This window comes from Xenopus laevis, chromosome 7L (assembly GCF_017654675.1).
Source record: "Xenopus laevis strain J_2021 chromosome 7L, Xenopus_laevis_v10.1, whole genome shotgun sequence".
Classification (NCBI taxonomy): Eukaryota; Metazoa; Chordata; class Amphibia; order Anura; family Pipidae; genus Xenopus; species Xenopus laevis.
Genome location: NC_054383.1, coordinates 54120008 through 54142506, shown reverse-complemented (window position 1 = coordinate 54142506; position 22499 = coordinate 54120008). Strand labels below are relative to the sequence as shown.

Here is a 22499-nt window from a genome sequence, read left to right as displayed (position 1 = left end):
CTGTGTGCTTGGAGGCAGCCACTCTGTAATGAAAAGCCAGGTCACACTACGACATGAGAATCTAGCTGTACACTCCCCCTCCCCTCTCTGCCCATGCGTGTGATGTTTGGAGGAGAGCGGTCACATGGTTTGCAGGAAACAATTACTTTCACTTTCTTACGTCCTGCTCTACAGCTGCACTAGCAGCCCCTCCTCCCACAGACACTATCAAAGCTCCTGCCGTTCTGTAAGTTTGTTCTTTGCATTCCTTTGGAGGGGGGAGCTTTTTCTCCTTGCTGCCTTCCTAGTTAGTTTTACTGGTTACTAGATGAGGTAAAGGAGCTGTGAGTTCCCTCTGCTATCCACCTCACACAGACCTTGCTCCTTTCCTGCCTGCAATACTTCTTTTTTCATTAACTACTTACTGCCTCCTTTCTCATGAGCTATTTTAACCCTTCCTAGACTTCCTCTTAAATTTTCCTGGTTTTCAAGTATGTCCTCCTTATTTTATCCTTTTTTCTATTCCCTGTCATCAGTTCTGGGAGTGTACTCCTGTGTTTCTGCCATTCATTTTTGTGTAAACAAATATAATAAACTATCTATATAAAATATTTTTTCCAGTGTCCAAAATGAATTGTGTGTGTGTGTGTATATATATATGTATATATATATATATATATATATATATATATATATATATATATATATATATATATATATATATATATATATATTTTTTTTTTAAACGTAAGTGGGGGCAGTGATCACAGGACTAAATTATTTCAGTCCTTCGGAAGTGGTGTCAGTGGGAGCTTATCTTGATACCTGCCTATTGTTCAATTGACAGGCTCAGCAGACAAGGCTCTATTTACATTACAGCAGCTTTTAGGAGGGAGGGGTAATGACATCACTCCAACTTGCAGTGCAGCAGTAAAGTGTGACTGAAGTTTATCAGAGCACAAGTCACATGACCTGAGGGCAGCTGGGAAATGTCAAAATGTCTAGCCCCATAGCAAATTTTAAAATTAGATATAAAAAAATCCATTTCTTGTTTTGAAAAACGGATTTCAATGCATGATTCTGCTGTAGTAGCACTATTAACTGATACATTTTGTAAAAAACATTTTTTTCCACGACAGTATCCCTTTAAGAATTTGCAGCTACTTCAGGATATAAGTAAGGAAGATGTAAACCAACAAATAGTAAAACAAATAAAAAACAAAACTCCTCCTTGGGCAAGTCCTTTACAAAGGTATGAGTGTGATATTTGTGCTGAAATTTTGGTGGCTATGGCTGTGGCACCCCCCTTTATTGACCCTTTCCATCCAAGATCCCGTTCCGTTTGGACATGGGAGTCGCAATGATAAGAAAAGACGACCAAATGAGTAAACCTGGCCAGATCAGTTCCAATAGGCCCTTATACAATCTGAGTTGAGTCCCAAGCAGACCAAATCCTGTTGAAACTGTCCACTGTATCATTACGAAGTGCCGTTAGGTATTCCATCCTCCTAATGAAGCGGACTCTGTCCAAAAAGTCTGTTTCAGATGGGGGATGGGTACATTTCCATTTCCCCGCAATTGCGCATCTTGCCCCAGTAAGCAAAGCATTCACCAATTTCTGTATGGGATTTTTAAGGCCGGGGACTCTTTTCCCTAGTATAAAAATCAAAGGATGAGGTTGTACGTCAAGAAGCAGCACTCTTTGTAGCCAAAGTCTCACCATTGTCCAGTATGTTTGAATGCCTGGGCAGGACCAGAACACATGTATTAATGTCCCCTCCATATTACAGCCCTTCCAGCAATTAGAGGAAGTTGTCAGTGGGAACATCTTATATGGCAGGGAGGGAGTATGATACCAGCCCATCATTATCTTATAAATGTTCTCTTTCAAAGTAATACAAAGTGGAGTTTTAGTTGCATTGTCCCAGATATTACGCCAAGTTTCTAACTCCACAGGGTGACCCAGAGCTTCTTCCCATTTGTTCATATATGCATGGGGGGCAGTGGTGAGATTTTTTTCATTAAACAGTGAATACCATTGCGAAATTAATTTTCTCTGGGAGTAGCCCCCCCCTACATATACGCACCACCGGGTTGTGTTCTGGCATCAAACCATTTGGGCATAAGGATAGGGCCAAATGTCTCAACTGTAGATATTGCAAACTAGTGAGGCTTTACAGGTTAGGTTCTCCAAGCATTTCTTGGTATTGTTCAAGTTTCCCAGTGAGGGGGTGAAACAGTCTACCCAAGTGAAAGAGATCTCCTCTAGTAGCTAATGCAATAAAATCTCTAGTAAAGCCAGGTGGGAACTCTGGATTCCTTACCAGTGGGGTCAACTGCGAGGGGGATTTGTTAAGTTTTAGAGTATCCATCGCTTTACGCCATAAAGATATGGTATGGGCAGTAGAGTTAAGCATTCCCTCCTTTTCCTTGGATGTGAATGGTCTATCAGTCCATACATAAACTGCTAGATGGGGAGAGTGGACATAATCCAATTCTATCATGGCCCATTTTGTGGAGGGGATGAGATTCAGGCCCGGACTGGCAATCTGTGGGTTCTGGCAAATGCCAGAGGGGCTGCTATAAGGTCCCATAGAAAGTCAGTATTTAGTGGGCTGGTGGGGGCTGTTTGGGCCTCTATGTGGGCTGATTGGGCCTCTGTGTACCTGAAATGCCAGAGCCTATTTTAATTCTCAGTCCGGACCTGATGAGATTCATCCAATCCCCAACCTGTTTGATCTGAGCGGCCAAATAGTAGTTTAAGATATTTGGTACCGCTAGACCTCCTGTAGGTTTTGAGCAGTACAAAGTATGTCTAGGTACCCTATGGCGCTTATGTGCCCAAATAAAATTCAAAACTGCCGATTGCATGCTCATGATTTCCACCTTAGGAACAGGGACTGGGAGTGTATCAAAGAGGTATAGGAGCCTAGGTAGGAGGTTCATTTTTACTGAGGCTATTCTGCCCATCCATGATATTACATATCCATGCCAAAGTTTCAACTCTTGCTTCAGCTTGGTTAGGAGTGGGGGGTAATTTTGTTGATAAAGAGAATCATAGTATGGCGTTAAATGTGCCCCCAGATATTTGAGAGATGAGGTTACCCACCGATACGAGAAATTTAATTGAAGTAACTTAAGCTGTGGATGTGGGATTAGGATAGGTAAAGCTTCAGATTTATCATTATTTACTTTATACCCCGAGATATGGCCATATTTTGACAATATGTTGTTTGGGAGAGTGGTCAAAGGGTGTGTCACCGTAAGTAAAATATCATCCGCGTAAAGGCCCAATTTGTATGTTTTGTCCCTGAGTTCAATGCCTTTGATGTCCGGACATTGACGAATTGCTTGTGCTAGGGATTCAATACTGATGGCAAAAAGTAACGGGGATAATGGGCAGCCCTGCTTGGTCCCATTCCGCACTTGAAAAGGCACCGAGAGGATGCCTGGCAGTTTAATCTGAGTTCGTGGAGAGGAGTAAAGGGAGTGAAGAGCAGTTAGAAATTGTCCCTGAAAGCCCATAGTCCTTAATATCAAAAACAAATAATCCCATCTAAGACAGTCAAAGGCCTTTTCGGCATCTAAACTAAGAACTAACAGTGGGAGTTTTCTCCTGTTTGCTATATCTACGAGGTTGGCAGCCCTTCTGATGTTGTCACCCGCCCTTCTGCCCAGTGTGAACCCTACCTGGTCTGTATTGATTAAACTAGGTAACAATACCTTTAATCTATTTGCTAGAATCTTTGAAAATATCTTCAGATCAGAGTTTAATAGTGAGATTGGGCGGTAGTTAGCACATTTTGTGTGGTCTTTACCTTCTTTGGGAAGCAGAGTTATGAATGAACTCAATATAGTCTTAGGGATATGCTCCCCTTCCATCCAATTATTAAATCATTTCAAAATATGTTTGTTTAATTGTCCTTTAAAGGTCTTATAATACCCATACGGTAACCCATCTGGGCCAGGTGATTTGTTTGAGGGCAAATGTTTTAAAGTTATTTTTAGTTCCTCCTCTGATATGGGAGCGTTAAGATCTTCCCTTCCCTGTACAGTTAATTTGGGCAGATTTAAGTGATCTAAAAAAGTTTGGGCTTGCTTGGCCCACCCATCTGTGCTACTAGTAGGGAATAAGTTGTATAGATCTGTGTAATATGCACGAAAGGCCTCCGCAATTGCCTCCGGAGTGCAGACATTACCATGAGCTGTATGAATAATCTGGGGGGTTTGCAGGGCCTGTTGAGCTCTTAATTTTCTTGCTAATAATGTATGGGGTCTATTGGCCTTTTCATAATAAAGCTGCCTGTACCTGTTCATCAAGTTATCAGCTTCTACCACTTTAAGATCTTTCAGGGCATTTCGTAATGTTACTACCTTAGCCAGTGTGTGAACCGTAGGGGCCTGTAGGTGTCTTTTCCAAAGTTGTTTGAGCTCAGATTGTAGCTGCTGGCTTTTGAGTAATCTGTTTTTTTTTAAGCGCTGAGGCTTGTGCTATACATTCCCCCCCTAACCACCACCTTGTGTGCCTCCCACAAAGTATTTAATGAGTCCACTGATGATTCATTTATATGAAAGTATTCTTCTATACTAAATTGTATCTTATCCCGGAGGAGGAGCATTTTAAAATATTTTCATTAAGCCTCCAAGGCCCCCTATAGGCTGTGGGGGAGCCCCTTGACAATATTACCTCTATGGGTGCATGATCTGTCCAAGTTATCTGGTGTATTGTGGACCTCTGCAAAATAGAACATAGAGACGATGAAAGGAAAAAGTAATCAATACGAGTATGCACCTTGTAGGGGTGCGAGTAGAATGTAAACCCTATCTCTAGGGTGCTGTATTCTCCACACATCTTGTAAATAATATGACCTCAGCAATGCCCGGAATTGTTGGCAGGTTTGTTCAATGGATCGAGAGGAGATTAAATGTGTAGGCCCCAATCGGTCTATTGAAGGGGTATGTACCGTATTGAAATCACCTCCCACTATTAGATTTCTAGTAACATCAGTGTTAATTTTAGCTAAAATAGTTTTCAACTTATGGAGCGGTCTTTGATTGGGGAGGTACACATTTATAAGGGTCACAGGCGTCTCAACAAGTAGCCCATGTATAACAATGTAATGGCCCTGCGGGTCCGCAACCATATGCTGCACGGTAAACTGCACCTGTGTGTGGATAAGAACCGCTACATCCGCTTTTTTCTGTGGCCCCGAGGCCCTCAGGATTAATGGAAAATCTTTGGATTGAATTCTCCAGGGATCTGTTTTGCAGTGGTGTGTTTCCTGAAGGAAGACAATACTGGGACCTGAGGATTTAAGGTCCCTATACAGGAGATTACGTTTCAATGGGGAATTCAACCCATTGACATTTAATGATATTATTTTAGCCATTTTGGGTGCCTAAGTTGCAGTGTATCTGGGTGCGAACCCGCCCGGGTAACCAAATTCTGCAATAACACATAACCCCCACCATTAACACATACCCAAAAAAAGGGGGAGCCACATGTAAAGCCAGAACCACCTTGCATACCCCATAAGAAGGGGGAAAAAAAAGAAAAATTGAACAACCATCAAATTTCCAACTTATCGTCGGTCCAATCGGTCTCTCTAGCCAATCTGGCCGGCAGAGAAATAGGCCCAGAATAGGTAATATGCAGGCCTGACCCATAGTGGGTATAGAAGAAGGAAGATCAGGAAAAAGGTCTGACAGCTCGTGCTCCTTTTCCTCCCAAAAACCAGTGTTGGCAACATAACTGTTTTCATTAATAAAGGCAGAAAGGACTGTAAAATACAACGGTGGTGAAAAAAAGAAAAGAAAAAAAAACTTGAGGCCCAAAAGAGGATATGGGGCAATGTACCTCTGGTAAATCAAACCTGTGGATCTCTCAACTGGTTGGGGACTCAGCTCTGTTGTGGATCCGATGAAATTCAGGTGGGCTCCTTCTGTGGAGTAAGAGGCACCGGAGAGGTGTGTGAAGATCCTTGTTGCTGCCTGGGTCCTGGTGACACCGTGCTCCACGTTGGAGATAGTCGGCTCTGTTGTTGTTGCGGGGAATCCAGTCCCAGTCCGATTTTCCCTCAGTTTCTGTGTGACTGGTCGCATTGTTCTCCTTTTAGAGGGTGTAAGCAAGGATAAGTCGTTAAAAACTTGGATCTTAGCTCCCTGATGGGTATAGTGGGATTGGTTGGGCAGTTATAACGTGATGGACTCCTTGCTTTCAAAATAATGCAATCTCACCACTATATCTTTCGGTAGGTTGGAATTTGCTGGGGGGTTGCCCAGGGCTCTATGAGCTCTGTCCATCCTCCATGCTTCCGGTGGAAGATCAGGGTTAATCGCTGAGAACAGGCCTCTATTGACTGAGCTTTCAAAGTAGCAACTTCCTTTTAATATATAAAATGCCTTATGGAAAAGGTAGTATTTCAGCAGTTACATAAAGTTTGTTGGATTAACAGAAAATATGCAATATGCATCATAACAAAATTTGACAGGTGCATAAATGTGGGCACCCCAACAGAGATATTACATCAATACTTAGTTGAGCCTCCTTTTGAAAATGTAACAGCCTCTAGACATCTCCTATGGCCTTTGATGAGTGTCTGGATGGCCGTATTTTTGACCATTTGTCCATACAAAATCTCTCCAGTGAAGTTAAATTTGATGGCTGCCGTGCATGAATAGTCTGCTTCAAATCATCCCATAGATTTTCAATAATATTCATGTTGGGGGACTGTGATGGCCATTCCAGAATATTGTACTTCTCCCTCTGCATAAATGCCTTTGCAGATTTCGACATGTGTTTAGGGTCATTGTCTTGTTGGAATATCCAACCCCTGCGTACCTTCAACTTTGTGACTGATGCTTGAGCATTATCCTGAAGAATATGTTGATATTGGGTTGAATTCATCAGACCCTCGACTTTAACCAGGGCCCCAGTCCCTGAACTAGCCACACAGCCCCACAGCATGATGGAACCTCCACTAAATTTGACATAAGGTAGCAGGTTTTTCTTGGAATGCCTTGTTTTACTTCTGCCATGCAAAGTGCTTTCTGTTATGACCAAATAACTAAATTTTTGTCTCATCAGTCCAAAGCAGTTTGTTCCAAAATGACTGTGGCTTGTCTAAATGAGCTTTTGCATACAACAAGCGAGTGTTAGTGCAGAAAGGGCTTCTTTCTCATCACCCTGCTATGCATATGTTCTTTGTGAAAATTGTGCTGAATTGTAGAATGATGTACAGATACACCATCTGCAGCAATATCTTTGTGCAGGTCTTTGGAGGTGATCTTTGGGTTGAATGTAACCATTCTCACAATCATCCGCATATGCCGCTCCTGTATTTTTCTTGGCCTGCCAGACCTGGGTTTTAGAGCAACTGTGCCTGTGGCCTTCAATTTCCTGATAACATTCCTTACAGTTGAAACTGACAGTTTAAACTTCTGAGATAGCTTTTTGTAGCCTTCCCCGAAACCATGATACTGAACAATCTTTGTTTTCAGATCTTTGGAAAACACCCCTGTACTGTTCCTGGGAAATGAAAGACATACCACTGTTATCTTTTTTGTTGAAAGTGGAGTGAATCATTATGCAGGCAGAGAGGAGTTCCCAAACTTTTTCATATGACTGTATATACAGTTAAGCCCATAAATCTTTGGCCGGAGACAACTTTTTCTAATTTTGTTTCTGTACATTACCACAATGAATTTTAAATGAAACAACTTGGATGCAGTTGCACTACAGACTTTCAGCTTTAATTCAGTGGGTTGAACAAAAAGATTGCAACTTTTGTATCCCTCTTTTTATTTCCAAAATGTTGGGAGGTATGCATTATCAATTAAGCAGATAAAAGCCCTGGAGCTGATTTGAGGGCGGGTACTTGTAGGTGGAAGATTTTGAACAGACAACATGCGGTCAAAGGAGCTCTCCGTGCAGGTGAAACAAGCGGTCCTTAAGCTGGAAAAAAATTAAAAAAACTGAGAAATTGATACAATATTATCAGTGGCAAAATCTACAGTTTGGTACATCCTGAGAAAGAAAGCACTGGTGAACTCCGCAACAGAATAATTTCCATGTTGAAGAGAAACCCCTTCACAACAGCCAAACAAATGAACAACACTCTCCAGGAGATAGGTGTATCGATATCCAAGTCTACCATAAAGAGAAGACTGCATGAAAGTAAATGCAGAGGGTGCACTGCAAGGTGCAAGCCATTCATAAGCATCAAGAATAGAAAGGCTAGATTGGACTTTGCTAAAAAAAAACATCTATAAAAGCCAGCACATTTCTGAAAAACATTCTTTGGACAGATGAAACCAAGATCAACCCCTACCAGAATGATGGCAAGAATAAAGTATGGCGAAGGGATGGAACAGCTCATGATCCAAAGCATACCACATCATCTGTAAAATATGGCAGAGGCGGTGTGATGGCTTGGGCGTGCATGGCTGCCAGTGGCACTGGGACACTAGTGTTTATCGATGATGTGACACAGGACTGAAGCATCCGAATGAATTCTGAGGTGTTCAGAGACATATGGTCTGCTCAAATCCAGCTAAATGCAGTCAAATTGATTGGTAGGCGTTTTATAATAACCCAAAACATACAGCCAAAGCAACCCAGGTGTTTATTAAAGCAAAGAAGTGGACTATTCTTGAATGGCCAAGTCAGTCACCTGATCTGAACCCAATTGAGCATGCATTTCACTTGTTGAAGACTAAACTTCGGACAGAAAGGCCCACAAACAAACAGCAACTGAAAGCCGCTGCAGTAAAGGCCTGGCAGAGCATTAAAAAGGAAGAAACCCAGAATCTGGTGATGTTCATGAGTTCAAGACAGTTCAATGCCAGCAAAGGGTTTTCAACCAAGTATTAAAAATGAACATTTTATTTTCAGTTGTTTAAATTGTCTAATTACTTTTGAGCCCCTGAAATTAAGTGATTGTGTTAAAAAAGCCTTAGTTCCTCACATTTTTATGCAATTTTTTTGTTCCACTGAATTAAAGCTGAAAGTCTGCAGTTCAATTGCATCTGAGTTGTTTCATTTAAAATTCATTGTGGTAATGTACAGAACCAAAATTAGAAAAAAGTTATCTCTGTCCAAAGATTTATGGGCCTAACTGTACTTTTCACCTTTGAAGGAAAGTATAATTATTATGTGCACTGATAATTTCATGTTTTTAGGTATGCCTATGAATGGATGACCACTTGACTCTGCACTTAGAATTCGCCTAGTTCTAACAATATTTGATAATATTGCCATGTTATTAGTATCTGCATAATATACCAGCAGAGGCAAGCAACAAGACATTGTTCCTCCCATATGAATGCAAATGTATCAAGTATCCATGTCCTAGTCATATATTTAGCTTTGACCTTTAGTTGCCTCAGTAGGTAATATGTTTTTCCTGAAATCTCCTTAAACCAAGTATAAGTATCTTAGGTTTTAGGGTGGCAAAAACTAAACTAAAAATATGGCTGCCAATGGTTTTATGTGACATTTCAGTTCATCTGTAATACTTATGTATCCATTTGTCCATAGGGACTAGCAGTGAATATAGATTCATATTTTTTTATTGTGGAAAACTAGCCTCAAATGCTGGTGCTTCTACTAGTGTGACTTTAGCCTAAGAAAATAGTGGCAGATTGTTCTGTAAGTTGCAAAGCAATACAGTAAACATGTTTGGGTTATCTTTCACTCTTATTCAATGAAACAGCTTGCTCATAAACACAGTCTAAAGAATGCACCATAAACAACCACTTGGCTGATCTGTCTCTCTTGTTTCTAATTAACTCCATGTGCAGGAAGAGAATAAGCTGCTGGCATTTGCGCAGTACAGCCTTCTGGGAAGGGTTAAAGGTAGGAAAGATGAAATGAAAAATACATTTCCTGTTTACTGCCATCTGTAAAAATAGTTGAGAATGGGTTCTCAGATTAACTTTCCATTTGCTTGGGAAATGTATGCTTCTTGTTGTTTATGATTGTTTTATATTCTTTAAATAAAAATTATATATTGTATTTTTTTTGTAAGATAATTTTTACCCAGAGGGCATATAAACTCTCTGCACAAGTGCTCAACTAAACATGTTTTCAGTGTATTTAACCCTTTACATGCCCCTCATCGTAGAATATACAGCACCAGCATAAAAGTACTATCATGCCAACATTGTAGATTTTACCGCTCATGATTTTTCTTTGATCTATAGCACACCATTTGTTTTACTGGTAACATGCAGCACAGTAAGAACAAACACCCTTTAGTGTTGGACCAGTGATAAGGGGCCTCATTTACAAAGTATGTGCAAGATTCCATTTTTAGATGCAAATATGGTTGCCACCTTTTCTGGAAAAAAATACCGGCCTTCCTATATATAAATCCTTTTTCCCTATTAATAACATTGGGATCAACCATCATTTTTACCGGTCAGGCCGGTAAAATACCGGTCAGATGGCAACCCTAGATGCAAATAGCCATATTTTCTCCCCAGAATCACAGTATAATTGTAGATGTGCACTATTTTGTGTCCTCCACACAGTTTCCCTTCTATTTGTGTTCGAATAATGTTGACACAAGTCTATTTTTGTCCATGGTTACATAGTTACATAGTTAAATTAGGTTGAGGAAAGACCAACGTCCATCAAGTTAAATCCCTCCACATGGAACCCAGCATCCATACATACACACACTCACACAGACCCCTATAGATTTTACTATAGACTATAGATAGAACTATAGATTTTAGTATCACAATAGCCTTGGATATTATGCCTGTCCAAGAAAACACCCAAGCCACTCTTAAAAGCTTTAAAGAAATCGCCCATTACAACATCATACGGCAGATTACACAACCTCACTGCTCTCACTGTGAAGAACCACCTATGCTGCTTCAAATGAAAGTTATTTTCCTCTAGTCTAAAGGGATGGCCTCTGGTGCGGTGATCCACTTTATGGGTAAAAAGATCCCCTGCTATTTGTCTTTAATGTCCTCTAATGTACTTGTAAAGTGTAATCATGTCCCCTTGCAAACATCTTTTTCCGGAGAAAACAACCCCAACCTTGACAGCCTACCATTATAATTTAAATCTTCCATCCATCTAACCAGTTAGGCTGCATGTCTCTGCACTCTCTTCAGTTCATTTATGTCCCTCTTAAGGACTGGAGCCCAAACTGCACTGCATACTCCAGGTGAGGACTTACCAGGGACCTATAAAGAGGCAAAATTATGTTTTCATCCCTACAGTTTATGCCCCTTTTTATGCAAGACAGAACTTTATTTGCTTTAGTAGCTGCAGAATGACACTGGCCGGAGTTAGACAACTTGTTATCTACAGAAACCCCTAGATCTTTATCGGTTAAGGAAACTCCCAACACACTTGCATACCTCCCAACATTTTGGAAATAAAAAGAGGGACAAAAACATTTGCCGCACTCAGCGTGGCGAAACTTTTTTGACCACGCACAATTTTGTGGCCACACCCTCTAATTACCATGTTCATTTTACAAAATTTGGCAGGTTATGAAAGTCTGTTGTTTTTTCCGTTGTTACAGTTTTGCTAATGAATGTGAATTGCCCTTTAAACTGTGAGTCTAACTTTTCCCAAGGGGACCTCCTTATCTAAATTGTTACAATTACTTATTTGCTTATCTCAGAATTGTTACAAAGTATCTTAGTTGCACCTGGTGGCTGTTCTGGGCTCTCTGCCAAAAGCCAATTAAGTTAGAAACTTTGTTTCTTTTTCTGGCTGTTCAGTGCACTTGACTTTTGTCCCACATTTGACTTTTAAGTACAAACACGGGATGTGGTTTGAGCTGTCAAAAGCGGGACTGTCCCGCTGAAAACGGGACATTTGAGAGGTATGCACTTGCACTTAGTGTATAGCTTGTATTTACTGTATATTATTTTGCCAAAGTGCATAACCTTGCATTTAAAAACATTGAACCTCATTTTCCAGTTTGCTGCCCAGTTTTTCAATTTAATCAAATCAATCTGCAAGTAGCAGCATCCTGCATAAAAAAAAACAATAGTTCTGATCAATTTTGTATCATTAGCAAAAATAGAAACAATACTTTCAATCCCCTCCCCCAGGTCATTAATAAACACATTGAAAGGCTGGGGTTTCTCTAGCATGCACTTATATGCTCCCTGTAAGTTCTCATGAATTGTATATCTAGGTGCAATTACCTTTAGTGACTAGTGTCATGAATAGTTGTGCATGCTCACTTTTGCTTCTAAATTAATGCTTTGTATATGCTGTGTGTCCTATACAAGGCATACAAGTACAATACAAGTATCCTATACAAGGCAACAGCAGTGAGATTGCCAGCTCTTCTATGCATCTCCCTTCTGCTCACAGCGAAAAGTTTGAGGGGTCAACAGGCAACTCCATATGCAAGCAACCAGTGTTGTGTGCGGGTTGGGCAAGTATTTGGATGAGTAAGAGTCGGGCTAACTATGATTAGGCCTAGGTGAAAAAGTTAAGGCATTTTAAACAGAAGGTTGTCGCAGTGAGCCCGTGACCTTTAGTTCTCATAGTGTTCTAGTCTAACCCACTACTCTCTTTCAAGGTATCCGATCAAAAAGTGCTAATGCTCTGTTCTTGAACATGTCATAGTCACAATGTTCCCTCTAAGCTGTGCGCTTCTGTGTGAAAACATAATATTTTGTATTAATTATGACCTGAGCATATCGTTTTTAAAAAATGTGCACACAAGTTTAAAGCATGCGCACAAAATAATAGTTTTTTTGCACACAAAGCCAATTTCTTAATTCTAAGCAACTTAGCAATGTACATTCATTACAAAATTTCTATGGTTTTTATGTTATTTGTATATTTATTGCTATTGAAAGCAGTGTTTGTCTTTCACTTTCTATTCTCTGCCCTGGTGACTGAGACTGTTGAACAAACCAGCCAATTAACAGACCTGTCTTTGCAGGGGGAACTGAGTTTTGCAACATTGTTTAAAAAGTAACAACTAGGAGTTAAGCAAAAGCTGCTTTCAAAAGCAATTGTTTTTACAAAATAACTTTAAAAGCAATGCAATTTTTTTTTATAAGTGTATATAAGAAAGTTGTGTAGAATTATGCTTTGGTTTTGATTCACTTTGGCATGTTAATTGTTAGGCAACCATAGCTCAGATAAAAATTGGGCATGACTTAAATTTATATTGAAACTTAGAAATGGATTAACTAGAAGCCTTTAAAAATAAGCAAACATTGGTCACAATGTGGTTTTTGGAGTTTGCTCCTGACACTTATTTAGTGGTACACAGACATAGATTGTTTCTCATCTCTTATATCCAGAAATTTCTGTTAAAATCCTGACTTGCTCCAACAAACGCTAACATAAGCCATTACAGCAGTTCTTAGTCATTTATAAACTACTTGTGTAAGAATAAAGCTGAGATTAGTTTAATTGCCGTCCAGAACTAACTTATCATGAAGAGTTCAATCCAGATTCACGAAAAGGAACAATTCTTCAGGTTTATGTGCAGGTATCTTATATCTAGGACTTTTTCCTCTGGTCTTTTCCTTCTTGCTCTTTTTTCCCTTCTTTTTCTTTTTTGTCCCCCCCCCCACACTTCTCTCTAAAACTCATCTAAATGGAAAACACATTGTCTTCATTATGTGCCTGTTTTGAATGAACTAAGTTGCCATGGAAACAGCCATCTGAGGCCTGGCTGATTCTAGGCCAGTGAATGGGGTATAAGCGAATGCAGCACCTTCCTAACCAGAAGGGAACAATCGCTATTCATTCAAGCCAGGTTTAAGATCGGAAAATCTTGTTAGCAAGAAAATATGTAGATGAGTGTGTCAGCTGCTACAAAAGAACAGACAGAATCCTATTTATTTTATGTATTTTTCTTTTGTAATTGGTATTCTTGTCATATCACTTTTCTGATACCCTTTTTGGGTCAATCATTTCTCATGTTTTCTTTAGATACTTGTAACTTTTGAGGTGAAAAATAGGGAAATCCTATACTGGTGGCCAGCTTGCATTAGTTCTATGATTTGAATCTTGGTAGTGCTCAGCAATGCACTGGAAGTCCTGCTGATAGACCTCATTTGGAAGAAGCCAAAATAATATATATACTGGAAGAACTTTGTCTTATTGCTTGTTAGAATCAACATCCTACTTTATATATGTTTTATCATTTCCAAAAATTACAACTAGAAACTCGTGAATGCACAATGTGTAATATGAATGCATTTAATGGATGCAAAGACAGAAACTGTGCCTCCTTCAGTAATGAAGCCCCATTCTAAGATGTTACCAGGACCCTAAATATTACCCATCAGTAGCTTGGGCTCCAGTGGCATAAGTTTAGAGGAAGCCGACCATAGGGTCTCTCTCTTGACACGCTTGTGCAGCTTCGCGAGCATGTGGCAGGGGAGGGAGGGTATGACCAGCAGAGCATGTGAGGTCATGCACACTGGGTTCCTCCAAACTTTTTTTTAGAGGGGGGTGGCCTGGAGCGGTCTTGTTTCGCTGCCGGGCGGGCTCCTTGGGTGATGGACCTGCTAAAAATCTGTGTAATATGCATAGATTTAATGGATGCAAAGACAAAAACTGGGCCTACTTCAGTAATGAAGCCCCATGCTAAGATGCTACCAAGGACCCTAAATATTAGCCCAAAAAGTAAAATTGGATCTTTCAATCTCAAGGTCCCCCTTTTGGCATCTGACTACATTACCCTCTGTACCACCCTAATGGTGGCTGGTAGTCTTTTAATACTGAAAATTTTTATTAAATGTGTTTTAAATAGTTTTTTTTATTTCTGTAATCCTTATTCTGTTTAACCATTGGTATGCTACCCAATATAGAATATTATGGTGCTGACCAAAAAGTGCCAGTGTTCCATTTTTCATTTCTGGGCTTTATATCATCTATGCTGCATAGCATTTTTTCAGGTAATGGGCCAGATTCAATTCAATGATTAACAGATTTATCACATGGAAACACATAGACGAGATTTAATTTGAGATGCAATTTAATTCAGAAAAACCTCTCTCTGTTTATGGCATGAAAACTCTATTGAAGTCTATGGGAAAATAACTGGAACTGAATTAGGAGAAAAGTTCACGTGATAAACCATGTAAATATTTTCTCACTGAATTAAATCTGGCCTAATATGTGTTACAAAAATAGCAACTGTCTCTATTTCCTCTCTGACTAAAAACAAGACAACTCTTATATACAGCAAATAATCTAAATATACAGAACACTTGGGCAGATTTATCAAGGCTCAAAGTGAAAATTCGAATTTTCAAGTATTTTTTTATGGCCAAAACTGTCAATTTTAACTAGGGAATTGTTAAAATTAGACTATTTGACTACTGACCAACTTAAACCTGACAAATTGTTGTTTTAGCCTTTGGAAGACATCCTCAGTTTTAGAGCACTGCTCTCACAAGAAGATTGCAGATTACCCTTTATTTGTATTCATTTCATGAGGAGCACTCGGTCTGTAGAAGGTGCTTTTTCTGTTAGATGGATATGGTTTGGAACTGTGTAACATGGTGTCCTGAGAAAATATCCCCAAGGTGGCTGAATTGCCTGCCATAGACACTAGTTATCTATTCTAAAAAATGGAGAGGGCCTGTTGGCCATGATAGACATTTTACTATATCTTTATAGGGGGAAATCACTAGCTGCCAATCACTAGTTACGCCAGTGCTGGTACTATGTTTCCCAACGCATGACAGCTTGAGGCTTATTTACAGGATGTTGTCCTGTAGGCGAAAAAATAGGTTATCCCTCTGACACTTTGGTAGGACTTAGCAAAAAGGTGGACAACCCTTTTAAAAGTACCAAGTTAAAGGAGAAGGAGAGCTCCGATACAGTTTATTGCCAACGGATTAGCCACAATAGTGCAAGCTAGAACGTTATATTTATTCTGCAGAATGCTTTACCATACCTGAGTAAACAGCTCTAGACAATGTCTCTGTTTGTTTAGGATAGAAGCTGCCATATAAGCTTGGTGTGACATCACTTCCTGCCTGAGTCTCTCCCTGCTCACTTACAGCTATGATCTCAGATTACAGCAGGGATGGGAGGAGAGCGGGGGAGAGGAGCAAACTGAGCATGCTCAAGCCCTGCCCTGGAGGTTAATGCTGAAAACAGGAAGTCTTATACAGAAGTCCATGTGTATACAATAAAAGGAAAGAAATGCTGTGTTTCTTTTGACAGAGGACTCAGAGCAGCATTACTTTGAGTGTTTACTGGTGTATTTATATAGACCTTTCTGATAAAGCTTACTTAATTTTAGCCTTTCCTTCTCCTTTAACTTAATATCTTGGATTTTTTTCGAGGGATAACCTTTTATTTCGCCTACAGGACAACATCCTGTAAATAAGCCTCAAGCTGTCATGCGTTGGGAAACATAGTACCAGCACTGGCGTAACTAGTGATTGGCAGCTAGTGATTTCCCCCTATAAAGATATAGTAAAATGTCTATCATGGCCAACAGGCCATCTCCATTTTTTAGAATAGATAACTAGTGTCTATGGCAGGCAATTCAGCCACCACAGGGATATTTCCTCAGGACACCATGTTACACAGTTCCAAACCATATCCATCAAACAGAAAAAGCCAAATTGGGAGCCAAATTGCAGAGTTTGTTGATAATTACTACTGGGCATGCACCAACTACACATTCATTTGCATAGAGTTAAACTGACTGTCCATAGTATTAATGGTATGCAAAATTGTATATGTGTTGAAGCTTTGGAACTCTGGTGCCGAACTTTTGGCTCTATGTAGAAGAGAGGGCGTGTGATCCCCCCAAGTTGTACTTCAGCCCCAGATCAACTTTTGCAAAGTTTTTACAATTTGGCAGGACTTTGAAAAAAGGTGGACAACCCATTTAATTAAACCATAACCTTGGCAATCCACTGCAAACACTACCAGTAGTACATATACAGCAAACTGATAATCTAGACCAGTGCTGTCCAACTTCTGTGGTACAGAGGGCCAAACTTTTTCTGGCCTACGTGGTGGAGGGCCGATAAAGGAAGCCAGTGTTGACCACTCCCCCTTTTAAACCACACTACTGTAAACCACCCCACATTACCACAAGAACTTTTAAGATCATGTCCACATTAATGGTGGTAGCACACCAAAAAACCAAATGGTTGGTGCTCACTGTAGGGATAATCCTGGGCAAGCAGAGAATGGCACATCCAAGCAGCACTGGGCAAGCAGAGAATGGCACACCCAAGCAGCACTGGGCAAGCAGAGAATGGCACACTCAATCAGCACTGGGCAAGCAAGAGTTTGGCACACAAGAAACACTGGGAAAGCAGAGTATGGCACACCCAAGCAGCACTGTGCAAGCAGAGTATGGCATACACAGGGAGCATAGGGAAGGCAGGGAAACCTATCAGGACCAGTCTAAGATGAACAGATCATACTGTGCTACATACAGTGACACAATGCTGGTGCCCCTCCAGCATTTTGTATGAGTGTGAACAGGTGAACAATGTGGGCAGTTTCAGTCTGGGTCTCAGGTGTGAACAGTACAGGATTTGAACAATAGAGGTGTCACAAGTGTGAACAATACAGGGGATTACAGTATGAATTTGAGGTTTAAACAATGCAGGGACCAGTTCATCTCTGTAATGATACCTTTTAAATCTGGTAAACAGATACGGCAGGCAGACTTTCATGTGGGGGAGACACAAGGGCGGTTGGACAGCCCTGATCTATACTATGACAGTGCTTAGGTATTAGAACTGATGCAGATGCCAAAAATATCACTGGAGAGAGTTTTATAGCTCCTAAAGTATTTTCTGTACTGTTATGTACCTATTCATTCAATCAGGGGCGTAACTATAGAGGAAGCAGATCCTGTGGCTGCAGGGGGGACCCCTTGTTGTCCAATTCATATATAATTTACAAGTTTGAGTATACCAAGCAATAAGGGCTTCATAAACACTGTTATATCTATTATAGTGAGATTTATGCACAGTTTATTTAATGTCTCAACCCTTTTCATGTAAGCAGTGGTTTAACCTCTGTAATGTTTAATTTCTCTGTAAAATGTAAGATTGTCTCATGTCACATAAATAAGTGACCTGTGACAAGTGGCTTACACTTTTTATATGTCGCAATCAAAGAATATATCATTGTGACATTTGTGGAGTTGTAATCAAGGTGCCTTTGCTGGAATGGAAAGGAAACTGATCAAGCCAACGTCTAATTATAGAAACACACATGGAAAAAAAACATTATCTTGGGAGGCACAAGCAGAAGATGGAATATGTCAGATTGTAATTAATTCTGCTCCCTGGTTTCACATTGTCGGTGTGTGAATGCAGGGTGCTACCAGAGAGAATACATAATTAGGAGACACATACTACTGACAACAGAGACCTCACATCTGGAGCAGTAGTGCTCTTCTGACATTACTGATGAGAATGAACTCAGGCATGTTTATCCTGAAGTGAAAACTATCATTACAGCTGTGCTACATCATTCAACTGGCTTGGCTGCAGTTAACAAGGAATATACCCACACAATCTTATTGCTTACAGCTTGCTACCAAAGGAACCCTTCAATGTCTGCCTTTTTTAACATCTGTCTTATCTGTTTCATATTTTAAAACTGTGATGACTCTTATAGACTTTTGTAAAGAACAATGATTGATGGCAAGATGGAGTCCACATTGTTTTACTAAATACAAAAGTCTTCGAACGTCGTCGTGTTTGTAAAATGAACAGTTTTGCCTTTGTGAACACTTTGCCCCTCACGCAACAGTAGAATAGCGATTGTGAATTTTATGTGCAGCGTATGTAATAAAACTTCTTAATGAAAAAGTTAAGTTTGCTCCAAAATTTTACACCATCTTCAAGCAGGTGTTCGCAATGCAATAAAAGCCTAATGAAAAATATTACATTGGGACATACAAATGTTTTCTTTGAAAATTTGTTCTCTTTGCGAATTTTATTACATTTACCCCACAGAGTAGTCTTTGATGCAAAAATGCATACCTTCACGTTTCCATGCCGAAATACTGGATTCCATGTGGAGCTCCATGTGAATACTATCAATACCGATCAGAATTTTAAATGGCTTAAGAAACAGGTGATGTTCATTTAGATGAAACAGGATCTGCTTCATCTTACTGTAATGCAAAAAAGGTCTGTGTAAGATGGAGGTAGAAGACCTTATTGAGATAAAGGATTCCCCCCTTATTTAAATAAAATTAAGGTATATACTGTATGCTCTGCAATAATAAATATAAGTGCATTTACATCTGCTTTCCACCACAATTTTTTCTTTATTTTTACTATAGCATTCTTTGGGATTCCCCATTCTTTTCAAGATGTCTCATTGTATGCACCACTAAATGGGCAGAATGTTTTGATTCAGCTTTCTTTAGAGGTGTTTTTAGACTACTTCATCAATTTATCAATATAGCAAAAGTTCAGGTATAGGATACCTTTTCTGGAAACCCATTATCCAGAAATCTTTGACTTAATCTTTTAATAATAAAACAGTGTCTTGTACTTGATACTAACTGCATATATCCAGGTTGGTGGTTTATTTAATGTTTAAATGTTTTTAGTAGACTTAAGTATGGAGATCAAAATTATGGGGAAAAAAACCATGTCCCAAGCATTCTGGATATGTGATTCCATACCTATATTTTTGTGTATCAAATCTTTTGTGTATTGTCTGTGTTTGCTCAGGTTATCTGTCTTTGCTTTCCCTAGTTCTGCAGATGCACGTAGGTTAGCACAATCCTTTTAAATTGAGATTTAGCATGTTTTCTTCAGACTTACATCCACTGCAAGAGATGTCTGCTAAAATGAACAGCGCAGTCAGCTCTTTGGAATCCATATTCCTACTAATTCAGTTTATGATGACTAACCATTGTTTTTTTGCCATAATAGGGGGATTCCTCAAAATATAAAGTGCAATAACAGTTTGTGCTCATCCCAATTTTGTTGAATGGGGATGGTATTAGGAACAGTGGGTTACAGCCTCATTGCTTAGTGCCATATGCATAGGTTTGGCAAAGTTTGTTATCATAAACCCAGACATAAACACACATGGCTTTTAATAGCTTCCTCTTGGCATTTCCCATTAGTAATAACTATGGCTTTGTAGGGCCCCTGAATCAACAGAGGTTTGATGTGAAGCAGCCCAGTGATCAGAGATTCCTGAGCAGAATTCAATGGTTTCTGTATCTAGGTGGTTTTACATGGGTATACCACTTGGGGTGAAGAAACGCCTCAACTTTTAAAAACCGGGATTGCGGCAACTTATCAATCATAGGTCAATACATAAGTCGCCGCAGTGAATCGCACGGTATGGTCAGTCATGTGATTTGTTTCACATGTCCTTGCAATGAATTGCCAGTTTTCTCTTCACCCTTATAGTGTACACAAAGTTCACACACTATCAGAACAGCAGGAAGTGAATTCCTCTTCAATCCTTATCTGCCAATACACCATAAACTGTCTAACATAGTGTATCAGCAGATGTATTTACTATCTTGCAGATCCCCCGAATCAATTGGTGGGGCAACATATACTTACAAATAATTATTTGAAATTTTGTATGGTATAGGTATGTGTATGGTCAGATTAATTTAAATTAATCATCAACATGTTCTGAATTGCTTAAAAAGTATATAAAATACAGACTGTTCACAGTGCTCTGGCTGCAGTCGGACCCAAGCAATAAATATGTTTATATGTTGGTGGACTATCTGTTTAAGAGCTTGTAAATGCACTATGGTATATTTGCTTACATATGTAAATACTGGCACCCCAGTTTGCAAAGCTTATAGTGTACCTAGTGCTATTACACTCACGGATATCCCTGCATGTGCTATTCCACTTCTGTTCTCTGCCAATCCAGGATCCATTTTAGATTCCTTTCTGTCAGTTGATTTTTAACTTTAATAGACCAAGTGCTTGTGCTCCCAACAACAGGACACAGCTGGGAAGGATTCCACTGCAGGGATATATATTTAAGTTCCTTGCTTTAAAAAAATAAAATTAAAAAAATTGTAAACTTCAGTTTTCCATATCTAGAACCCTGTAAGTAGCTGCTCCCCAGTGCATCTGTTGGTACAGTGATAGTTCACCTTTATTGTATGGTTCTTTTTTCTGCCCTAGTGGACCCTTGTAATTGTCTTCTATTTGTTTACTGACATATCCTCTATATGCCACTAGTTTCTCTACTGTTCTTTTTCTTCAACCTGTGAAATTCTGTGTCCACTCTGCTTGCTCTTGTAGTTTCCTGTGGTTAAATAAGGAACATGGTGGCATAAACATAATATTTAGTTGTCAGCTATTTTTAAACTATGGTGCAGTTACCAAAAGAGCTCATAACATCAGCTTTTGAGTAAATGGGATATTTTTGCTTTTCAGTGGTGAAACAATTGTTTTGTAGACATAAGTCAGGCAATTTGTTTATAAAGAAAGAGCAATCATAGAATGACGTTTAAAAAAGCAGACAAGTTTTGACTTGACCATGTTATTGCAGTGGTTGTAGTCTGTTTACATTTGCTATAGGGGCCATATAGTCTAGGCCCATCTGATGAGAAAGGCAATGCCCTTTAACTCTTTATTTTATAGAAATAAATCTTTCTTTAATATACTGGGTCTAACCGAACCCCCTGCTGTAGAACTTGCTTAGAAACTCCCAAGTGTTAATTGGAAGAAATATTACTCGTTACTTTGCTTTCATATGTTAGTACTGCTTTATACACTTGAGAGTAAACCAATGAATTAGAACATGATTACATGATAGTACCTAATTAATTAACTCTGTAATTAATATGCAACTGCCACTTAATCTAAAGTACTGCTTTAAAAAAATGCAGCTGTTGTGAATCTGTCCTCATGGTTTCCTTCTTTCTGTTACAATCTTTATCTCCTATTTTAGTCTGTTAGTTTCCCAACATTTTTTTCCCTATCACCTCAATATTGTTGTCTTGCCTCTGTTACTCTTGTTTCTTTTTTCTTTCACTGTATTCATCAGTTGTATGTGCAATATTTTTTCTGTTCTTTCTCCATTGTTTTCCTGCTTAAATTTCCCTTGTACTGTAGTGTTTACACAAATTATTTTTAATCTACATTCCTTTTCTATCTCTCCCACACACTTTTTCCTCTCTTTTTATTTTATAATGCACTTCTGATGTCAATAGTGTTTTGGCTGAGAGACATAGCAAATTACATATGCCCCTATGCAAAATGTGGTTACTGGCCCCCCACCTTTTACCTCAGAGCACTTAGTGCTACCCATATGTCCGGCTATACCCTTCATTGCCTGCATGTGGGATGCTACAACAGATCTTTTTTTTATTCTTTAATAAAAGGTCAAATTATTTGTTCCTACGGGGCCTATTTAGGGTCCCCTGCTTGGGTTTTGTTTTAGTCCTTGTACATATATCCCTGGATTTCATGTCCCTGAGATCAGAAATCTTTTCTATGTGTGAAAAATGGTTTGTGCATTTGATAATCAGAGCAGTTTTGAATACATCATACAAAATCACTAATCCAGAATA

General features: G+C 39.4%; 1 protein-coding gene across 15 annotated transcripts in view; it reads left to right on the top strand.

Moving 5' to 3' along the window:
- Positions 1–22499, top strand: part of LOC108703993 (zinc finger MIZ domain-containing protein 1) — a 316532-nt gene that overhangs the window by 174053 nt on the left and 119980 nt on the right. Inside the window, exon 1 of one of the 15 annotated variants that reach the window (XM_018240329.2) lies at positions 9781–9835. The exons of the other annotated variants lie outside the window; for them this stretch is intronic. The gene's annotated coding sequence lies outside the window, so the exon portion shown is untranslated. Of the gene's footprint in view, positions 1–9780; positions 9836–22499 lie in introns of those variants that run through there. 15 annotated transcript variants of the gene reach the window in all.